The following is a 25006-nucleotide window of genomic DNA, read 5'->3' on the forward strand; positions in this document are numbered from 1 at the left end:
AGATCCCTAGAACTGGCTGACATTTATCGGGCATGACTGAAACCTTGTATCAATTGAATAAATGTTTCCCACAAAACTCTTCTTGGTTATCTACAAAACTATCCCAAATACCATACTCTAGAAATAGGACAAAATGGAAAACCTTTTTTGGTTCCACCAAATCTATTTTACTCTTTGTATTATTTGAGTAAACAAATTCTGTCAGAAACTATTTATTGACTGAGTGGTCCCTTCTAATTATTTTCGTAGATTGTACATTTTGTAAAAGCTCATTTTGAGCTTTTGGAGAGAGAAGGTGTTGTCACCTCTGTGTCTTTCTCTAGGCCAGTATTCCCTGCAGATGTCAAATTGACTATCAACAATCATATCACTGAAAATGGCGCAAATGACCTACGTTATGTTCCTGTTCTGGCTAAAACTACGAGGGCTGTTCCAAAGCTGGGGAAGCTCACTCTGAGGCCCTGTAGGAAATACCTTTAAGAGGCTACAAAGCTGAAAATGGGAATGGGCCTCACACTCCCCTTGTAGCACCTTGGGCTGGCTTACCACATTCTTGCTGACTCCCTGCTCTCTGAGTCACTGCACACGAAAGGGGAGCTTTCATCCCAGCGTCTTAAAAATCCTCCACTTGGAAAAAAGAGCCTATTCTCTCTGGAGGATAAAAGTGAAATTGCAACTCTGTGAAATGTGTCTGCAGCCAGGTGCAGGCTCGGCAGGAGTCAGCTCTGGGACAGACGATAGCTACATTTAAACTTTTCTTTCCAAAGTGTCTGAAATTGAACCGACCAAAGCAGTTCAGAAACCTCACCTATGTACCTTGGGTCACACACTGCGCCTTTCAGCCGCTGACATCATGTCGCATTTTGAGCAAGTAAGGCAAAGGCCCGTTTTGCTATAGGTGAAGATTTGTGACTCAAACCAAAGGGGCCCGGCTTCAGTTCCTAAAACGATTATTTTTAGCACGATGTAGGCCACGACCTACCCTGAGCTCTGAGCTGCACCACTGACCCCTGCTCTGTCTGTGCACGCAGCTTTGTAAGAGTTTCTTTTCTTCTATGGATCTGCAGTTTCCTGCAATGAAATGGGCATTAACAATATCGGCAACCCAGTCACTGTCAAAAGTATTGCCCGGCACATAGTAGGCATCCAGTAAATATTTGCTGAATGACTGACTGAATGGAAATTGACTGAGGAATGATGGATCCAGCTTTTAACAGCGCTTGAGCTAGAGGAAGAGCACTCTGTAAATAAAGACCCAAGGCTATTAGCATTGATTAGCTGTTACTCAGCTGCATATGGGGTATGATATAAACTTCTCAATACAATCTGTACACTTAGAGGCCCAAAGAAGCTCTAGAGACTGCATTTATGTTCCATGGAAATGACTGCTAAAATAATGATAATGATAATGATAATAATAACCCCTTTTAAACGTGGAGTTGTTTTCCATTTGCAAAGAACTTGCACGTCCATTATCACATTAACTCCTCCCAACAGCCCTGGGAACTCATTTCTTCAGGTTGAAGAAATTGGACTCACAAAAGTAATGTGACTTGCCTAAAGTCACACAGCTAGTAAGGAATATAATATGATCTCAAAATTAACTCTTCTGAGGAAAAATCCCCAGGCAGCATTTTTTCTATGACATGGCACCTACTTTTAAATGAATTTCATTTTAAAGAAACAGCAATAATTCAGCCAGAACAGTTTTTGATTTAATAAGTCTCAATTATAACTTCGTAAAAAGTATCTTACTTATAAATGGATTCTTGGTAACACTGCTTTTAAACAGGTATTACGTTGCTTTAAATCATAGAGAGTTGGTGTTACAGAGGGCCTTAGAACTCATTCATCCCTCCACTCATTCAGATATTTATTAAGCTCTTCCTTTACCGTGAAGTAAGTACAAGTGCACAGGTCCAGGGCGGGGACAGATCACAGTGATGTGTTTCTCATCAAGGATCTGTCAGGCTACCGCATGAAATATGTAACAAACAACTATAATACAAGGTGAACATTTTTAAGCATCATCTGCACATCAGGCTGCATGTCATCTGCAAGGGACTGGTAGGTTAGGGAGGAGCACCAACTGCCAGGCGGGGTGTGGAAGGAAAGCTTCATGGCGTTTGTACTGGCCTTAAAAACAGGGAGAATTAGAATCACCAGGAAAACAAATCAAGATGAGAAGGGCAAAGAGAAGCCTAAGCAAAGTCAGATTGCCTCGTGGGCAGGAAAGAAGCTGGGTTTCTGGGTAGAGTGTACGGAGAAGTGGCATCAGAGGAGGCTGAGTCAGGTGGCAGTGGCCTTGAATGCAAACGCAGGCTCATTTACAGATGAGAAAACCAAGGCCCAGGTAGGACTCTTCTTTCTGCTCTTTTATCTCATACGCTTCTGAAATTGCATCTGCCAACATTTTGTCAGCTAACAAGGAAAGCCAGTATCTTGACTTACAAAAGCTAAAACGTTTCCAGGCTATTTTCTCCCCAAATACAATACAGTCAAAAGGTAAAAAATGCTATTTATTCTAGACTCACGCTAGGCTTTAGAAAGCTGTTGGACGAGACGCAGGTCACAGTGTTTTCCCTGGGAATGTGCCAGTGTCCCCACTTGACCATGGTGCCTCGTTCCACACTGAGTTTCCTTGCCTCCTTTGACTTCTCCCAGTGTGCTCTGGTTAAGAATTTCATTGGTGCTGCCACACCCAGTCCCTCTCCACATCACCTGTAACTACCTAAGCCCTTGCTCTGAGCCTGGTGCCAACAACTACTAAAATCCAAACAAAGGGACTCCCGAGATGGAGGCAAAGGTAGATGCTCTTCACCTCCTTGAGCAACCAGAGAATTACGACTAGATCTCAAAACAAATAACACCCAGAACCATCAGAAAATTGAGCTGTATCGAAGTCCGGCAACCAAGGATTTAAAGAAGCCACATTCATCCAGGTGGGTAGGAGGGGCATAGTCATGGAGACAGGCAGAGAGGCATGGAGACACAGTATAGCATAGAGAGGCAGCAGGGTTGGTAGAACAGAAGATCCCACACTCATGTGTGATAGATAAAAATTGGGAGGGACACCTTGGGAGCAAGTGATCCCAGCCCCAGGCCAGACCACATAGCCCAGGGTTCCAGCATTGAGAAGATAAATCCCCATACTTCTGGTTATAAAAACCAGGGGCAATTGGGATGGTGGAAGGAACTGCCAGATTTTCAGGAGACTCAGCTTAAAGGGCCTGCATGGACTTAGAACCTATGCAAACCCACCCACTCTGGGGTCCACCACCAGGGCAACAGGTGGAAGGGTGCCAGTCACATATGGGAAGTGGGTGAAGTGACTGGAAAAGGGGTGAGTGCTGGGCAAATCTCCAGAAGCCAGGCAGTGGCACAGTCCCCTCTCTGATCCATCCCCCACACAGAGTCACAGTGCAGTGAAGTGGGTTTCCCCACCCTGGCAAATATCTAAGGCTTCACCTCACACAATTTATAGGTGAATTTTCTACAGTAGGCCATGCTACTAAGACAGGGAGTCAAAGCAGCTCTACCTAATACACAGAAGCAAACACAGAGAGGCTGCCAAACTGAGGAGACAAAAATATATGGCCCAAATGAAAGAACAGAACAAAATCCCAGAAAAAGAACTAAACAAAATGAAGATAACCAACTTATCAGATGCAGAGTTCAAAACACTGATGATGAAGATGCTCAAAGAACTCTTTGAGTACGGCAAAAATATAAGGGAAGAAATGAAGGTTACACTAAGTGAAATAAAGAAAAATGTACAGGGAACAGTGGAGAAGATAAAACCAAGAATCAAATCAATGATTTGAAACACAAGGAAGCAAAAAGCATTCAATCAGAACAGCAGGGGAAAAAAAGAATTCAATAAAACAAGGATAGGCTTAGGAACCTCAAGGACAACTTTAAATGTACCAACACCCAAATCATAGGGGTGCTGTGCCAGAAGGAGAAGAGGAAAAGCAAGAAATTGAAAACTTATTTGAAAAAATAATAAAATAAAACGTACCTAATTTGGTAAAGGAAGTAGACATACATGTCCAGGAAGCACAGAGTCCCAAACAAGTTGGATCCAAAGAGGACCACACCAAGACACATCCTAATTAAATGCCAAAGGTTAAAGATAAAGAGAGAATCTTAAAAGCAGCAAGAGAAAAGAAGTTCCTTACCTACAGGGGAATTCCCATAAGACTGTCTGATTTCTCAAAAGAAATTTTGCAGGTAGAAGGGACTGATGAGAAGTATTCAAAGTGGTGAAAAGCAAGGACCTACAACCCAGGTTATTCTCTCCAGCAAAGCTATCATTGGGAATGGAAGGGCAGATAAAGTGCTTTCCAGACAAGGTAAAGCTAAAGGAGTTCATTATCACCAAGCCATTAGTGCATGAAATGTTATAGAGACTTATTTAAAAAAGAAGAAGATCAAAACTATGAATATTAAAATGGCAACAAATTCACAACTATCAACAACTGAACTTAAAAAAGCAAACTAAGCAAACAACCAGAACAGGAACAGAATCATAGGTATGGAGATCATTTGGGGGGTTATCAGCTGGGACAGGGAAGGGGGAGAATGAGGGAAAAGGTGCAGGGGTTAAAAAGCATAATTGGCATGTGCAAAATAGACTGGGGATGTTAAGAACAGTATAGGAAATGCAGAAGCCAAAGAACTTATAGGCACGACCCGTGGACACGAACTAAGGGTGGGGATTGCTGGAGGGAACACAGGAGTACAGGGTGGAGGTGGACAAAGGGGGAAAATTGGGACAACTCTAATAGCATAATCAATAAAATATATTTTTTAAAAAGAATATTTTAGGAAAAATAAACATAAAATAAAATCCAAATAAGGTATAAGCAATTTTTCTGCCTTTAACTGCTCGTAAGCAATGCTGTCCTCTAATGTGAACAAACAAGTGTGTGTGCACTTTTGTGAAGCTCTTGAGCAAAGCATCTCTGAAACTAGTGAAGTAGTGAGGCAGAGTGGAAGAAATACATGCTAGGCAGTGAGGGACTCAGAAGATCTGGTCTGGCCCTCTCTCTATTAGAACTAGTTTTCTCTGTGACCTCGGTCAAGGCACTTCCCTTCTCTCTGAACTTCTTTAGAAGGGAATAATAATGCCTAGTTGCCCGACATATACTAATAGGTTTGTTGTTAAGTATCCAGTGACTTAATGGATGTGAAAGTTGCCTATAACTTATAAATCGCTAAACAAATTGGGGTCCCACCATAATGATTATGATTTATCTCATTAGTTGCAAGTTTGGTATTAACCATAAAAGAGACCTCAGAGATTCTCAGTTCTAAGCCTCTTGTTTTCTAAATGAGGAAACAAGTGTAGAGAGAAGAAGTGGCATGCTCAAGGTCGCACTGGAAATTAACACCAAGGTTGAAAGTAATATCACGACTCCCAATGCCCACCCCCATCCAAAAGTCTCTCCACTTGAACCAAAGGTGGTGCTATCAAGTAACCTTCCAAACAAGGCCTATGTGAGAATTGAAGTCTTCCTGAAATGATATTTTATATATTGATCCAGAACATAAGGGAAGCTATTCACACCATCCACACAGAGATGAAAATAAAGGAGGCACATAGACCAAGTGATTTGGCTAAGTTCCAGCAAGATGAGATGGATAAGAAGGAAAGAGCAAAAAGTAGGCTTGTCCCTGGAGGCCAACGTGCCAGAAGAGACACATCACCAAATGGCTGAACTGACTGCATTCTCCTGCTGTTTCAAATCACCACGGCTCTCCTCTTCAGAGTCCTACATAATACAGATCCATACAGTGTGACCTAAAATTTTCATTTCAACAATTCCATGACCCCACTTGCAGTAATTGGAGTCAGGCAGATGGAGAATTTCCAATTCTGCAGAACTCAGTCACCTTCTCACCCATACCTGTTCTGATGGCTTCAGCAACAGCTCATTTCCTGGGAACTTCGGGAAATCATTTCAGCTTAACCTTGCTACCATATCGCACACAATTTCGGTCCTTGGAGAAGATTTACTTCACTACAACCTCTAATTTCCTATCCAAATCCTTTGAATTCACATGTGTGTTAAGAATTCATACTCATTTGGATTTTAGAAAGATAGTTCAGTATCATTCTTAATACGTTACAAATACCTTAGCAGAATCTGGGGCAGGACCCATAATCAAATGGTTTAATATTTCTTCAGCAAAACACAGGAATAATTTCAACTGTGGGACAGGAAAAACTACAAATGGTCTCACATCAGGACAGGTCAGGGTTTTGTCATCAAGTGAGTTTGCTGCACATTTCCAGAAAACAGTAAGATTTCGGAGTGTCCTGGATTTGGAATTGCAGATAAAAGATTGTGGATCTGTAAGACTTCTCAGCAGTTGAACGACTCATTTCAAGTCAACTCACGTCGATATTTCCATACATCTCCCAAAGAGAGTTATCAGTGTTAGCTGACATGTAGTGAGTTGATTTTTCCTATAGACCTCTCCTGACGTCATAAGGAGCCACCACAGAAACCAAAACAGACATAAGGTACCATTTTTGATAGATAGTTTTGCCTCCTCTTTTTCTTTCAAAAGCAGCATCTTTATTATTAGCGGTGAGAACAAGTACCTGTCTCCACCTAAATCATCAGTGCGGCCTTGGGACACTGTAGAAAGATAGAGGGACGAAGCGAGTATGAGATGATTATTGCTATGGACTGAACTGTGTCCTTCCAAAATTCATGTGTTGGAGCCCTAACCCCCAAAAGTGATTGTACATGGAGATACAGCTTATAAAGAGGTAATTAGGTTAGATGAGGTCACAACCAAATTAGGGGCCCTAACTTAATGAGCTTGGTGGCTTTATGAGAAGAGACATCGGAGTGCTCTGAGGGTGGCCATCTGCCTGCAGCCAAATTGACTGGCAGCTGGATCTTGGACTTCCTCAGCCTCAAGAACTGTGAGAACTAAATTTCTGTTGTTTAAATCACCTGGGCTGTGGCATTTTGTTAGTGTAGGCCTCTTGTCATCATTGTCATAATGCTGCCTCTCATGTTGGCTGTCTTCTCACGCCTTCAGCACAATCATGAGTTTTACTCATAGTAAATTTGCGTAAATGTATTCAGTTTTGTTTGGGGTACACAGAACGATGCTGTGCTGTTTGTGGGGCATTTATTGAATACGAAGTTTGGTGTTGGAGATCTAACTTCTTGACTTGGCTCTGACGCCTACAGATGTGTGAGCCTAGATAGGTCACTTCCTTTCTCTGAGGCTCAGAAAGTTATGGACTGGATAATCTCGAAGTGTTCCTCTTGCAGTGACATCCAAAATTACTGAGAGCTGAACCACACCCAGTTTCCATTTCCCAGTAATGCTCCTTGGCAAAGCCAGGAAACAACTCTAGAGAATCATTATGCCATCCCTTCTCCCCACTCTACCCCCAGGGCCATTTTTATTGTTCTCACCCTTACCTCTGGGGTGTTAGTGAGATCGATGCAACTGCGGGCGTTTGTCAGTTGGAAAAGCTGCTCACAGGAGTGTCCTTGCAGCTTGATTGTAGTTAAAGCTGCCCCATGAATTACTGATGACCTGCATTTATGCAATTGTTGGGGTAAACATAAATTACAGCAGGGTCCCTTTGAGGGTGGTAAGTAATTCTTCCCAGGATGCCCACTGCACCATAGCCCACGAGATGAGGAGGAAAAGATCAGGTATGAACTACCTTCCCAGCAGAGGCCAGGTCAAGGATATGAAAATGACTTCTTTCACCAAAAGAGCTTGAGCTCTGCGTTTCCTTTTCCCTTGCTTCCGGCCAGACGTGCCTCATACTGCAGTTGCCCCTGTGAGTCGGGCAGGCGTGACTCCTCTCCCTTTGCTCACCACTCCTTACTCCTTTCCTGTGTAACACTTCCCCATTCTCCACCAAACCCTTATCCCCAAGTCTGACTGCATTGCCTTTTCTCCTTTCCTCACTCTAACACATGAAAGAGGCAGTAACCCCAGAAGAGAAATGTTTAATTTATCATCTAATCCATGCTTAACCTGCAATATAGCAGGTGTATTATAACTCATATGACCTGGACCACCTTTAAGTTACAGTGCCATGTCCCCCAAACATTGGCAAAAGTGCTTCTGACAGACATTTCCTATTCTGAATGTGAATCTGAACCCCTTCAAAACCATGTTAAAATACAGATCTCCAGGTCATCTTGCAGACATCCTGAACCAGAACCTGTGGGAGCGTTCCTCTAGAATCTGCATCATAACAAGCTTCCCAGTACTTCCTGGCAATTAGCCTAATATGAGTCATTTGGAAAATGCTAGTGTTGGTTTCTTGCGACAGAAGCAGAGACCTCATGTCTTTAATCTTGATGTTGGTATTAATTCTAAATCTTTACTACATATTGCAAAAATATAATTCTAACTAATTTAACCAGAAAGGGAGATTTGTGGTAATGAATGGAGTGAATCATGAAACACCAAGAGAATGCAGTTGGGCTCAAGAACAGCTAGAAAGTTCCCTCCAGGACCCTTTCTGTCTCACATCTCAACTGACTTCTGAATATCCACTTGGCTTTTCTCTCTCACTCAGCCAGGCTTTCTCCTCTCCTCAGCGGCTGACTGTGACTGCAACCCTTTCCCAAACGCTCCATGCTAAGTCCATACACCCAGACGGCCTTCTCTCCTATAGGTACGGATTCTCAGGAAGGGGTTTGAATTGGGCAACATCAGGTGACCCTTATCCTCCAAGTAAAAACAATACAAACCCATGCACAGATTCACATCCTCTCTCTCCTTCTTGTCCATGAACGATGACACTGAGGTTAACATGGAAGCCCTCTCAGTCACCCAGTGCTTAGAGTTTGGTGACTATCAGCAGTTCGCAGACAGCTGTGAGAGGTTCCTATGACGTACAGTTGGCAGGAGAAGTGTTGGATGAGACAACAAATGGCCACACATTACAATATCTCTCTTAGTGCTCATCACAGTGCGTTGTTCCTCACAAGTGCTCAGCAAACATTCATGCAATATGAGACTGGACCAGAAGCAGTCAGCAAGTCTGATTTCACGTGCTAGTACCAACACCGACTCGCTATGGGTAAACGCCAAATCTCTAAGTCAGTTTCGTCATCTAAAGAGTGGAAAATTGCAGTTTCCGTAGTGTAGCGGTTATCACGTTCGCCAAGAGGGAAATCACAACATGATTATTTAGTGAACAGGAAAAAAATCAAAATTATACACACACACTTTTATTTATATCTGGAAGTCCTGTAGACTGCGAACTCTATAAATAGTAAGTGCTATTTTCAATGATCTAAAATATATGTTTGTGCCCTGGTCAGGTAGCTCTGTCGGTTGGAGTGTTGTCTCAATAACCAAGGTTTCAAGTTCAATCCCCCGTCAGAGCATGTAGAATCAACCAGCGAATGCATAATAAGTGGAACAAACTTCTGTCTCTCTTTCTCTCTCCCCCTTCCTCTTTCTCTCTAAAAGCAATAAATAAAAATTTAAAAAAAACTAAAATATATGTATGTATTGAGACTTTCCCATTCATTGTTAAAGACTCATGTGCTTGATTTAATAAGATTATTTATTTATGGGATTATTTAAGATTATTTATTTATGGGATTGAATAAGATTATTTATTCAGGTTTGTAAGAACCTGAAGTCCACCTTGCCTGAAGATTTTCCATTTTATCAGAGTTTTCTACAGTTTAAATGCCCTATTTCAACAGAGCCCACTACTGGAAGCAGCCACTGAATATGCTACATGCCAAGTCCCATGGCAAGCTCTTTTTACATATTTTCTCATTTAATACACAACAATCCTTTGAATTAATCAAAAATAGTATCTCCGTTTTACACAAAAGAAAGTTGAATTGTAGAAGGATTGTATAAATTGCTCAAGGACCCACAGGTAATAAGTCCTAGAAATTAGAATCAAACCAAAATCTATGAATAAAATGAGTGTGTTTGAATTTGTCTTTCTTAAAATGTCATAGAAATTGTTACATCACCTAGAAGTACATTATTGTTAATAGTCTCCCTATAACTTGCTTTAAGATACGACTAGTTCAATAGTATCTTTATAGCTAAGCCTTTTAAAATACAACCCATTTCATCCTCTTCATCTTCAGGGCTAATCTGTAAGTGTTCTTCACTGACTTATTCTACGAACCTGAATCGGATAGATTTTTAACTGAAAAACATTGTGGGTAGACTAAAGGCGAAAGAGTAAATAGCAAAACCTGTTTGCAAGCCTGATGTAAATGGCAATGAAGATTCCAGTTGTAAATTGCCAATGAATAAATCCATTAAATTTTGCTCTTTGTATCACTTCTGTGTTTTTGTCCTTCTGATCCAGCTCTTCTCATTGCTCAGTCTTTTCTTTCTCTTTTCTAAGTAGAATTTCACTCCAGACTTTCAAACAAAATCAAGGGCCTGTGGTATTACATAAACACTGTATATTATTGTCTGCATCATAAAATCATTGAATCATAGAATATTAGGGCTGGAGTGAATCACAGTGATTAGCTGGTATAACCCACTCAGCTTACAGAGGACAAACCGAGACCCAGAGGGGATCGGTCATACAGCAAGTTCGTACTCTCTTCACAGAGAAGTTCACAGAGAGATGCTTTAGAAGTCAAGAAAACATAGTCACAATGCTAATTACTATAAATCAATTTTTAATCCTTGCCTCAGTTTATCCATCTGAAAAGAGAAATAACTAGATGATCACTAAGAAAACTTCCACTTGTAACATATTTTTTTCTCACCCTTAAAGAGATGCTTAGATTCAGAATACCCATATCTGTATTTTTCCTTATGTGTGAGTACTCATGTACACTAATCCAAGTTAACTCAATATTCCAAATTATCAACTTACTGACAAATAAGAAATCATTGGTACACTAGTTTTTACAATCTTCAACTTCATTCTTGAACTCATTCTGAAGAGACCATGGATATAATATAATATCACCTCTAATAATATGGCATTTCAGACTAGTTCCATAGATACTGTTGGTAATCAGATACAAGGCAATAAAAAGAAGCTGTGTTAGGTTCTATTTGGTATAAGTGACAAAAATCTCAGAAGACTTAAATAATCTGAAACTATATTAGCAGAATACATAAGTATCTTACAAAATAATTGAACAGCAAAGCTATAACTGGCTTCCAGAATAGCTGGAATCAAGAGTTGAGAATCTTAGGATGTCCTCCACCTCCTCCCACTGCCTCGCTTTGAAAACAGCTTCGGTCTCATCTTACCGTAGACTATCTTTCTCCATGCTTTGGGACACATGGCTGCTAACACTGATGATGTTTTCATGCCACACAGAGACAATGACCCTACTCTCAGCCCAAAGACCCAAACTCTCAGAGGGGAGTGACTCTGACCTGGCCTGCACTAAGTACGCCCGCCTCTGACCCAAATAATTGGGATCAATGGTTAGGGTCTGAGGCACTAATGTGATAATTCTCTGAATAAGCAAGTTGATAAGAAACAAGACAGTTACAAAAAAGGGTTTCTTAGTAGACCACCTCTAGGTTTTCTCTTCATCAACGAAGCTCTGGATTTGCTGAGTACAAGGTTGGTGTTTGAAATCAAGGGGGAAATTATTTTCTGGGGTATCTAAAATAATTGAAAGATAATGGTAAGCATGGGATAATGCTGCATGCAGTGAGAAAATTAATGGCCTGGTTGGAAGGTCAACTTCAAGCACATTTTTACTTATATTTTACATGCCATTATGCGATGGAGATTGCAATCAATTTAACCTTTTCCAAACAAAACATATTAATTTAGTGTATTGGAAGCACTGACTTACATGGCAATACACGTTTAATTTATAATGATTGAGAACAGTGGAAAATAGAATTTTTTGGAACTCCTACCCTTCACGACAGCATGGTTGGAACTGGAGAGTATGATGCTAAGTGAAATAAGCCTGGCGGTGGAAGAGAAGTACCGCATGATCTCACCTACCAGAGGAACCTAATCAACAAAATAAACAAGCGAGCAAAATAGAACCAGAGACATGGAAATAATGAACAAACTGACAATGATGAAAGAGGAAGGGGGAGGGGATAACAGGAGAAGGAAGGGGAAGGGTCAAGCCCAGGAACTTGTGTAAAGAACCCATAGGCATGGACAATTGGGTGAGGATTGACTGTGGGAGGAGGGTGGGGCCGGGGAGAGCACCCAATGAAAAAAGTGGGACAACTGTAGTGGGACAACTGTAATTGAACAACAATAAAGAAATTCACTCTAAACACCTTCAGTTTCAAGTGAAGTGGCAAATACTTGTCACAAACAGGGAGAAAATATTGGCAAAGACATATGAGATAGGACTCTTATCCAAAATATACAAAGAACTCTTAAAAATCAACAATAAGAAAATTTAAAAACCTATTAGCAATGGCCCCAAAATATCAATAGATACCTCACCAAAAAAGATAAACAGAAGGCAAAGGAGCATATGAAAAGATGCTCCACAACCTATGTCATCAAATGTGAGACTTTTTACAAAAAAAGAAAAAGAAAAAATATTTGGTTACTCAATTTTCAAAAACAGGTTGAGATGACTGTTAGATTTCTTAGTAACAATTGTAACAAATTCTATGTCTTAAGTTTTAAAGTTAACCTGTTAGACATTTATTTTACTTGTAAGAAGCCTAAGATGTGTTCTCATTCATAGAGAACATACACAGTTTCAGTACTAAGTGAGTTGATTAAGAAAAATCAGTAAGGTCATAGCAGGTTAATTTTCACAGTTATTGAGCATGTGTAATCTCCTATGATGAACACAAATATTTTAAATAAATAGAAAAGTTTTCTTCAACAAATATTTTTGTCAAACATATTTAATGATAAAAATATAATTGCAAGTATATAAGCCAATGGACTTTGGAACTATTAAAATAAAAAATCTAATATTATAGAAAAGTTTATCTGTCCCTTTTAGTAAGCTAATTGAGATATATACCCCGTTGTTTTTTTAATGGCTAGACACAGGTAAGTACACATTTATGTACATTTTGCAGTAAATGATGATATGTAAACATTTACCAACCTTCTCCATTGCCCATTTAAACATAAGCTAGTAATGACCACATCTCCCATTTTCAAAGCACTTGTGTCAACAGCTGAGCCAGCCCTCAAGTTTCCTGCTTTTAAAAAAAGTGACTTGCAGAGTCAGGCTTCAGTGTTCAATTTAATCAGGGCTAACTCAAAGATATTTTAAGGTTTATAATTACAGGGAACCTATCCACATGGAGTGGCAAATGTAGCCCAGCCCTATTGGAAAGCCCATAGGCATGTGTTGGCATGCAGGATGCCAAACCCACGGATCAGGTCACAGGTATTTGGGAAATATTATCATGTCCTATACTGAGGGACACCATGGAAAACCAATGTGACAATGTGCTACCTTTGGTGTTCCTCAAATCTGTAATCTGACCCACATTCATAAAAATCATTTTAAAAATCTTTTCTAGATACAGTAGAAGACTTTCTTTTTATTGTTTTATTTTATTGTTGTTCAATTACAGTTGTCTGCATTTACCCCCCACCACTCCCTCCAACCCGAGCCATCCCCACCTCCCTCCCTTTCTTCCACCCCCCACCTTGGTTTTGTCCATGTGTCCTTTATAGTTGTTCCTGAGAACCCATTATCCCCTCCTACCTCCCCTCTGGTTATTGTCAGATTGTTCTTAGTTTCAATGTCTCTGGTTCTATTTTGCTTGCTTGTTTGTTTTGTTGATTATGTTCCATTTAAAGGTGAGATCATATGGTATTTGTCCCTCACCACCTGGCTTATTTTACTTAACATAATACTCTCCAGTTCCATCCATGCTATTGCAAAGGGTAGGAGCTCCTCCTTTCTTTCTGATGCATAGTATTCCATTGTATAAATTTATCATATTTTTTGATCCATTCATTTACTGTTGGGCACTTAGGTTGCTTCCAGGACTTGGCTATTATAAATTGTGCTGCTATGAACATTAGGGTGCGTAGGTTATTTGGGATTGGTGTTTCAGGGTTCTTAGGACATAATCCCAGCAGTGGAATTGCCAGGTCAAAAGGCAGTTCCATTTTAAGTTTTTTGAGGAAATTCCATACTGTTTTCCACAGTGGCTGCACCAATCTGCATTCATTCCATCAGTGCTCTAGGGAAAGACAAAATTTGCAATGTCCTTAACTTCCCAGGCTTGATCTTATTTCTTTCTGTAGTAAGTGTCATTGCTAAATGAGATTGCAATACTTCGGACCATTTTGGTTCGCACAGGTCATAATCAGCTGCTTGGTCTGTACAGATCCTAAGTTGCCTGACTTTTATGTATGTGGAGGATAGGGGAGTGGTCTGGGTTTTTAGTAAAAAATTATACTAGGCAAGAACAATGTGTAGGCATCAGCAAAGATATTATTTAAAATGTTGGTAGAAAAACAGAAAAGAAAAGAAAAATCTGTATGAAGATCAATTTGGGTGATTAAGCTTTTTGTCTTCATGTAACGTCAAGTTATTTGCAATAAGAGGGAGTTATAATTTTTGCCTGTTTTCTGCATAACTTTTTCTATTTTAATATTAAACTTCGACAGTTCTAATATGTCCTAAGAATAATTGTTAAATGCAATTGAGATCGCCATAATGGAAGCCAATGAAAAAAGGAAATTCAGTAGGCTGCTCAGTTCTCACTAGATGATAAAACAAATTCAGATCATATTCCTTCAGTCCATTAGGAGAATAAGGCATTAAAAATGTTCCTACACATGCAATCTGGACAACTTAATAAGCAACATCTAAAACCTTGAAAATGAAGCAACTTTCTGATCTGTGACATAAACCCAGTGTAAAGAATAAAATCATAAGACCTGAAGACAGTTCTCAAGGGGCCAGCAGCAAAGTCAAGTCGAGTGTCCTAAGCAGTCTCAGAGACTTAGAGCATGTGTTCCTCCTTCTGTGTGGGTGCGGGGGGGGGGGGGGGGGGGGGGGCGCTGCGTATGCGCCGGTACTCATGGTAAGTGACAATACTGCTGTGGCACACTAGAGAATGTTATACTGGAGATTCTCTAGGTTTGGTAAAAAAGTTTGTTAGATTTTATTTTTAATGTATAGCCACAAGATAAAGAAATACTATATTAGAAAAACATTAATATTAAATTTGATACTGATAAAATTTATGAATCAGGTATTTTTAAAATCTGAAGAGAAAGTTGAAGTTTTATCAATGGACAAAAAAATTTTAATTAAGGTTTTATGCTCGAGGTGACTGACATCTGATTCCTGACAAGACTTCTTAATGATGAGCCCTTCAAATTCTTGATAGTCATTGTTGATGTGAAACCATTAGCAAAAATAGATGATAAAAAATTTAGAGCCACTTTTTTTTACTATCTAAATATTTAAAACAGTTGAAATTACATTTAAAGATGCTAACAAGTTTTCTTTAACTTCCATTATCAAATATAATAGTGCATTTTCTTGTGACTTATAGGTGGGGTTTGAATGGAATAAATTTTTTCGTATCAAATATTTCAAAATGGCTATAAAAAACATTTCCACTTGCGATGGTACTTTCATTATAACACGGTCACACTGAAGCTGGCTCAGACTACACTAAAAGGATACACTGTCCCCCTATAATGACAAAAGTATCAGATATTAGTGAAGATATTTGAAAACTACCACCATGAGCTCACGGGCAGCCCTCCACACACCTCATTGGCTGCACCGTGGGCCACATCTGCAATACTTTTCAGTCAATTGGAACATGACCTTTTGCATCATTGCCCTCCTGCTGTCCAAAATGGTCAGCCACTCTCTGCAGTTGGCAGCTGAGACAGAAATCTGGGTGGAGGAGTACCTCCCTGGACACTCAGAGTTGCCCGTCAGAGCAGACAGTGCTGGCTTTCATTGTTCCGGTTTGTAGGTACCATGGGGCACGCCCTCGAATTCTTCTTCAATCACGCTGCCCTCTATGGAGCCTCAGCCCTGAGGCAGCTGGCTTGGGAGCCCCAGCTGCTGCAGAGCCTGATCAGTTGCAAGTTGACCAATTTCTACAGTACATGCATTAATCTATTCAGAGTATACTGGCTGGGAAGCTCTGTTTCAGAGAACAGTTAGCATATGTCTTTCACATGTACCAATGTCTCAGTTTTTTAAAGACAAGGCTAGAGAGAGCAAATTCAGGGCCAGAAACTCTCATAAATGTCTTTGTCTTCATGCAGTCTGACTGACTGATTGGTCACTCATTCATCTCTGTATCTGACAACTATTGACCAAGTACTTACTCTGTGCCAGGTGCTAATGTTTGTTTAAATATTGTTGCAAATGGAATTAAGGAGAGATTCTAGGTCCTTCACTTAGGCACTGGGAGTCTGGAATTTTAACACTAGAATAAAGCGATGTTTCTACCCTATCCTGTATCACATCAAATATCGAACGAGCTAACTAGTGATCACCTGCATCTAGTTTTTCATGGAATGTGTGTCGCCTCTCCACTAGCTGACTTGTAAGATCTGTGTTTCTCTGAATACTTACTTGTCTGATACACTGATACCAAGTGAGAGGGAAGTACCCAAGAGTCAGAAGCTGAAAAATCCTACACCCTTCAATACTTAAGCCCAAGAATGTCAAGATGCCTAGACCTCACAGGGAAGCTGCGAGGGGCACAAAGAACAGAGGTGGTATGGTAAACTGATGTATCTTGTCCTTCCTGGTAAAGTGCCTGCTCCCAAGCCTCGAGTTCTTGCCTTGCAGTGCTGTCGCAGACTGAGGGCTCCCATTGCTTATTTCCCTTGGGGCTTTCTGGCTTCAGCAAAATATTAAAACCTCCCAATTTTCTGCAAACCAAATGAATCTTTATTCTCTTAAAAGCCCCAAAGAGCCATGAAAACCAGGAATATTTATGAAGGGGGTTCATCGACCTTATCTTCAGAGATATTCTGCATTAGAGGGGAGATACACAGGTGGAAAGTTGGCCACCATGTCTTCCACACTTCCTCACATGGACAGCACGTTTCAGTGGTAACAGCAGATGTTCAGTATATGTCTTAGCCTCTCCCTGTTCTTTCTCTTCCTACTGATTCTCTAAGGCCTGAGATCAATGTCACCTACATCTAAAGCCCTCCTCACTTCCACCCCTGCACCCCTCTCGTCACTGTTCTTCAATTTCTATGGCACTTAGTGCACTTTCTCAAGGCACTTAATACATTGTACTTAGTTACTTGTTTATATGTCTCAACACCACGTTGAATGGAAAACTTATTACACCCCTCATGGGCCTGTTAGTACTCAGGAAACATTGGATAGAAAAGTAAATACTACGCTTTCTATTTAACGGCCACAAACCCAGCTCCTATTTCTAGTTCAGTGACAGTTCTGCCTTTAGATCATATGTGTATATCTTTCCTTGATCCTGACATCCTGATACATTTCTGCTCTTGTTTTCTGGTCCTCCTCTCAGGCTGGGGCTTCTCCAGAACCCCAGGACTCCTTTTCACTCCTCCAGTTTACTGCCAAGTAGACGGCAACTGCTGCTCTGCTGCCCCCTGGGGGATCTCGGCTGACCCATACAGGCTTTGTTCTACTGCTGATGTAATGACCTTCATCAAGGGAGTATCCAAGAGATGGATGGATCTATGAGAATAGAGTGATGTCCATTTCTCTGAACTACTGCAAGCAATAGATACAATAATAAGTTAAGCCTCAGGGTTGAAACTGTCTTCCACAATATGAAGCTTATCTTCAAAAATCTCAGACTTTGTAGACAGGATTGCAATACATTGGCATTAGACTTAGTATCTGGACATTTTCTTTCTTATTCTTAATTCTATATTCTCAAATAATTTCCCCAAAATGTTTGAGCCTTGAAGAAGTATAAGTAATAAAACACTAGATTAGTCTTTCAGCCTTCTTAAAACTTTAGTTTTTTTCTTTTTATGTTAGATAAAACCAAAAAAAATAAATAAATAAAACCACAGTGAAGTTATGCAGAAAGGATCTTAATTGTCGGGGGTCCTTTCTTACAACATTCATCACCAGAGAATGCCTATAAAGTGCTCCGACAGTCTCTAATAAATGTAACTACTTTTAATAAATGCAAAATATTTTCTATATTACTCCTATGAGGACCAGGAGCTTTAAATAAATGCATTTAAATTAACTGTCACAGAAGAAACAAAAACCAAGGAATTAAATATAGAGTGGAGACATCTATATGTTACCAGAAATTCACAATAAAACCAGCAGAGAAAAAAGTTAAATAGATTTTCATAATGTTTAGAATTACAGATCTGAGAAAATATTTTACTCCTAAATTTGATGTTATCTAAATTTTGAGTTAATGTAGGAAAACCCAAGACATTCAAAAATGAACAGATGTTTGGCAGGCCACACCAATATAAAGTTATTATAAGAATAAAAAAGAAAGTAATACTCAAAATATTTACAAGATGAAACAAAAATGACCAAGTAAAGAAAAATGTACCAAGAATGTTCCAATATAAATTTCAAAAAATTAAACGAGAACTTGCAGATATGAAAGAGCATTTCAATTTAGAAATTTAAAAGCCCAGAATAGAAGAAAACAAACAAACAGAAGGATTGTGACATAAAAATGGACGAAGCTAGGAAAAATTAGAAAATACAAAATCTTCTCAATTAATGCAAAAAGATGCCCAAAGAAATAGACTTAACTGAAAACATAATAAAAAATCATAACTGGAAAATGAGATTTAAAAAACACTACCATTTACAATAGCATCAAGAAAGTCTAATAACTATGAATAAAACAAGTAAAATATGTACAAGATCTTTAACTCACAACCAAAAAATATGGCTGGAAGAAATTAAGGAATACCTTATAAATGCAAGGCCACACCACATTTATAGATTGGAAGATGCAACATTTTTAGTTGCATCTTCTCCAAATAATTATTAAATGTCCTTCTCCTCAGATTAACCTGTAGAGTCAACACCATCCTAACCAATCCCAGCAAGCTGTGTGTGTGAAAATTGATTACGACTGATTCTAAAATGTATATGGAATTGCATAAAATCAAGAATAGGTTTAGAAGAACAGCAAATATAAAAGACACCTCCGGATTTCAGCCACAGTAATTAAAACAGTGTGACAATGGGCACAAGGTTAGAGAAATCAACCATAAAAACAGAACAAAGTATCCAGAAATGTGTGTGTGTGTGTGTTCACTTGGTTTTTAACAAAGTTACCTTTCAATGAATGGTACTGGGTCAATTGGATAGTCATATGGAAAAAAAAACCAAATCTTAACCCCCTATCTCACACACAAACTATTTAAGATAGATTATAAATCTAAATGCCAAAAGATGAAAAAATAAAGCTTCTAGAAGAAACAAAAAAGAATATATTCATGGTATTTGGGGTAAACATAGATTTTTTTAATCCTCACCTGAGAATATGTTCACTGATCTAGGAGAGAGAGAGACAGAGAGAGGGACAGAGAGAGAGAGACAGAGAGAGAGAGAGGGATGTCAATGTCAGAGAAACATCAGTCGATTGCCTCCTACAGGTGTTCTGACCAAGGATTAAACCTGCCACCTAGGTACACGCCCTGGCAGGGGATCAAACCTGCCACCTTTTGGTACAAGGGGTGAAGCTCCAACCAACTGAGCCACTCGGCCAGGGCAGGCAAAGGTTTTTTAACAGAATGTACATAATAATAATCCAAAAAGAAAAGAACTTGAGAAAGTGGACTTTGTTACAATTAAACTTTTGTTGTCAAAGACACCATTAGGAAATTGAAAAAGACAAGATACAGACTGAGAAACATATTTTCATTTATATGATAAAGGACATTTCTGGAATATTTAGAAAATTCCTACATATTAATAAGAAAAAAAAGTTTTAAAAATGGGCAAATGATTTGAAACAAGATATGTAAGTATCCAATCAGCATTAGAAAAAATTATTCGGTATCATTGTTTATTAGAAAGTCCAAATTAAATGCCATACCAGTGTAGACCCACCAAAATGACCACAAATAAAAAGGCTACCAATATTATGTTTGGCAAATATGTGAAAAAACTGGAAATCTCTTACATTGATGGTAGAAGTATAAACTGGCACAACTCTATATTACTGTTTAGAGAAGATTTGAAAAGAAAAATATACATAAAATTTTTAGAAGATAATATGGGAGAATGTCTTCAACCATCAGATGAGGAAGATATTGTAACAGGATGAAAAGATTGACAAATTTACATTAAGATAAAATTAAGGATTTTTGCTTATCAAAAGATACGATTAAAAGAATGCAAAGGCAAGCCACAGAGTGGGAGAAGATATTTGAAACATTCATAATGAACAATTCTACTCCTGGATTTATGTCAAAAAGAAATGCGTGCACCTAAGTACCAGAAGGCATGAATAAAAACATTCACAACAGTATTATTTATCATAACTAAAAACTGGAAATAAGTCAAATATCCACCATCACTGAATAATTAAATAAATAGTAGTGGATTTGTGTAATGAAGTATCAGATTGCATTAGAAATATAGAAACCACAGCTTCCTGAAACAACAGGAATGAATCTTACAAACATGCAGGTGAGCGGAAGAAACTGAACCCAGAGGAACGATTCCATGCACGCGCAGTTCAAAACCACAGTCCGACTACGCTGACATCTGAAGGTGCAGCGGCTGACAGAAGAGCTGCAAACAGGAGACTATCAGAACACTCGCCAAGTCACATTTGTCAGGACAAAGGCAGGTCCCTATTTTTTGATCTGGGTGGTAGTTGAGTAGATATTCACTTTTATCAAAATTGGTTAAAGTTAAGTTGTATCTTTACCCTTTATTCATTTTCTGAATGGAATTACATTCCATAATATAGACAGCATAAAAGTGAACTCTCTTTTCATAATCTGCCCATAATTTTGGAAGTATTATCTCACTCATTTAAAGACTGTAATCCCAAAGGTATGGCACAATATTAAAGCTCTCCTTTCATTATAAAATACGAAGTATAATAGAAAATTATATCTCGATAACATGAAATTACATCTCCCTACTATGCTCATTACACAGGCTAATGTTTTCTATCTTCCCCAGGAAAAAAGTTACAAATAACAAATTGGGATGAAGTAGGACAAAGCTAGAAGGTTAGAAAGATAAAACAAGACATCTTCACGAAGAAGCAACTCCCACACTTCCTGTCAGGACCCAACAGCGGAGTCAGGAGGCTGGCCCAAGGGCTCTCTCTAGCCCTGGTTTTCAAAGGGAGCATCGGAGCCATTGCCAGGCAGAGAGGGAGAATTCTCTAGTTACAAGATAATTCAAAAGCAAATGTAGTCACTAGAATTTAGGCCCAAACAATCAAAGCATCACTCCCTGTAGTAAAAACTAGGTAAGTTAAAAACTACTTTCTTCAAAATGTGGAGTAAGGAGACTGGCTCTATGCCAGTTGTTTCAAAAGCTGGCCCCCATACACAAAGGGCAGGAGGGACTAGAGAAAAGGGGGCTCCAGGGGGCAGGGGGCAGGTTTGATGCCCAAGAGGACTTATATTCAAGGCTCATCTTTGATGCAGCAAGACGCCAGATCTCCACACCTGATCACCAGAATCTTAAAAGTTAATACAGACACCCCAATGGGTTTCAGTTACACATGCCATCCAGATGGTCTCAACAACACGTTCTTCTCTCAAGGTGTGTCCTTGTGGGGAATGGTGGGCAGAATCCTCGCTCCAAGGACTGGGAAGGGGTGAGGAACCTCCTATCCTGGCCTGATTGCCTGGGTCCTGCTCTCAGGTCAACCAAAGGTCACGTCCTCTCAATGACCTCTTCCAACAATGCCTTTTAAGCTCCCCTCCCCCAGCCCTCTAGCCTAGGAAAAGTCATTCTGTTTAAGCCCCGGTTTTGTCAATTGCAAATGGGAGAGAATAATCTTTGCCCTAACTATCCCATAGGAAATTCTGAGACGCAAATGAAAAAAAATTGTAGTATCTTATACACAGGTATCTAATTATGTATCTGTTATACTTAAGAAAAGGATTTCTGTAAGTTTCATAAAGTCCAAGAAGATGATTTCACATGTGTGGAGTGGGTGGTGGGGCTCCAACATGGACTTTCTTCGGAGAATTTAAACACGAACCCAGTGACTCACTGGCATTAGTAGTGCAGCATAACAGCTCTTTGGTGTGCTGGGTCTGGACGGAGGCAAGACTGACAATGCTCACACAGAAAACTGATAGATGACTCTTTCCGGGATTATAGCAGTCCACCTTCCAGAATCAGTTTAAGGAGTGATAACATCAAAAGAAAGACCTGTAAAAAGATCTTAAACTCAGATTATTTTGCCAGTATAATCATTATTTAATATCAGAATGTTTAGCAGCTTAATAAGTTAAAATAAATTCCCAAGAAACTAAGTAACAAAGAACATGTCTGTCTCAGCAACCCTAACATTATGCAGTGGCTGGCATATGATGTTTATTATATGACTGAATTAAGAGGATGGTTTTATTTCTCGTGTCCTGTAAAATCTATTAAAACTTTTTAAATGCAAATGTAGCCCTCCCACAACACGGTATCAGTCCTAGTTGGTTTTAATGGAATTTATTTAAATATTCAAGGAATAGACCATTTTTAATATTTAAACCCTTTAAGTGAATTTTAATGGCAATCTTTTCAATTACCTACACGAGGCCAGTCTTATCTTTTGACACTAAAATTTTCTCTATAGCTATAGTTACTATTTTTACAAAACCTATATAATGAAATAAGAGCAGAAGTTACATTTGCCATAGTTGGAACTGTGAAGGAAATCGGAACCCTTCACTGATGGACTGACATAATGGAAAGTGAATTCCATGTTTCTAAAAGGGACCTCAAGGGTATACAATATCAATTAATCAATTTAACAAAATGCCTCAAAACTGGCTGGAATAGCTCAGGCAAGTTTTGGAAACAGAGTGTGTGGGGAAGCGCTGGACATGGCTCCTCCACCCCCCGCACAGTGGACGGCTGGCCAGAGGTCCCTGGCCAGAAGGAACGTGTATTGCTTTGGGAAAGGATTGTACTTCCCTCCGGATCTCCTTTTGGGAACTGCTTCTTGACCTGTGTGCCCGCTTCTTGACCTTTTCTCTCTGCACGTACACACTGAGGTAATGTAGTTCAGTGTCACAAGCAAGACACGTGCCCCCTTTGTTTGGGACCCTTAAAATAATTCTCGGACTCAGGGAGGTGCGGTCCTGCTTTGTGGATCTGCTAGCAGTCTCAGTGCTCGGCGCCGAGCGTACATGCGGGTAATACAGGCTATCTCCGCTCCACCCAGTCCTCCTCGTGTTTTTTTCAGCTTATCCGAAGGAGCAGTCCAGATCCCCGGGCTCGACCTCCTGCATTACAGAGGGAGATAAACTTATTTTTCACGTAATGAAACACATCTTTGAGGCACAATAATTAAAACATTGTGGATGTGAAACAGAAACAGAATGACAGATGATGGAAATGGAAAGGTACATTGAGCTCCAGAAAGTCTGCATCAGAATTTAATACATTCTGTGGCATTACATAACAGTGGGAAAAGGAAAGATGTAAACAAATAGGAGGAGGCAAACAGACCAACCACTCATAAAAACAAGTAAATTAGACATTCAGGTTAAATCTTACACTAAAAATAAACTCCAGTAGGATTAGGGAATTAAATATTGGTAAATGTACAAAGTAAAACATGAAAAGGAAATGTAGGTGAACATTCTTATAAGCAAAGACCTTTCTGAGAAAAATCTTAAAACCAGTAATCATAAACAAAAAGCTTAGTAGGTTTTAAGTAAAAAATCTCAGCATTTCCGTATGTGAAAAAAATCAATAAACAGCCAAAGAGTTGTAAAACGGTGAAGCAAAGATGTCCTTGGTCATATTTTGTAACAATGAATTGAGGTGAGAAAAAGGCAAATGCTTTCTGACACAGAACTAGGAAACACCCATGTCCCAAGTGCTATTTATTTGAGGAAGAACTTCTAAGGGTGGTAAAACTGGGACCAAGGTGGGGAGGATGTTTAAGAAGCATGCTCCTCACAGAGCTCAAGTGGAAGCAGCTAACACTTGCCTCTTGAATATGAGGCACATGGACAGGGGCAAAATCCGTGACCTTTTGTTTGGAGAGGAGGATTTAGCACCTGGGAGCTTCTTTGATTCCCTATAATACCACAGAGAGGGGGCAAAGGAATTAAGGATAACGAGGAAAGGAACAAAAGAAAAGAAGCTTTCCCTAAGGAGCACCCGCTAGCACGTGACGGGTAGAAGAGGGTCTGTGATAGGCAAGGAGCTCTGCAGTTGCTCATCTTTCTCATCCAAAGTGTGGAGTAAGGCTTAACTCCTCATAACCACAAGCCCTGTTTCACTGGGACTTCATTCTGAACCAGAGAGAATTCCCGGCCCTTGCAAACTGTCCTATTGTAAATAACTGGCCCAGGAAGAATTCACTGTATTCTAAAACCAAGGTACTAGCCACACGTTGGCATTGTATGATGTTGTTTATAATTTTACCAAAGCTTCCCGAAAGAGAAACACATCCATCAGCACAGGGGGGAAGGAGACATGCAGAACATCTTTAACGAGATCACCAAAAGCCGTTTGTGCAAAACCATCAATAGAAGACCTGCATGAAAGAACCGTTGTTTGGTGGAAGTCCAATACCATACCCTCAAAGCTATCAAAATTTAAAACCTCACCAAGTGCTCACTCACAGGAAGAGAAGGCACCATTGTGACGGGCGACCCGTATGGATTGTTCTGAGACATACCGGCAGGGAAAAGGTTCGTAAGGTCTGAGTGTTGGCACATGTAAAGGGAGAAAAGAAAGGTCATACGGTTCAAAAAGCGCTAAGGCCGTTGGAGCCCTTGAAAATCTCAGACATAACCACCAAACATTTTTTTCCGGGAAAATACTGGGTGCGGGGCAAATTGAGCAGAGCAGGACAGTGAAGAGAAATAAGAGGAAGCACTCTAAGAAAGCAGATTCCATACGTGAGA

Source organism: Desmodus rotundus, chromosome 2 (assembly GCF_022682495.2).
Source record: "Desmodus rotundus isolate HL8 chromosome 2, HLdesRot8A.1, whole genome shotgun sequence".
Classification (NCBI taxonomy): Eukaryota; Metazoa; Chordata; class Mammalia; order Chiroptera; family Phyllostomidae; genus Desmodus; species Desmodus rotundus.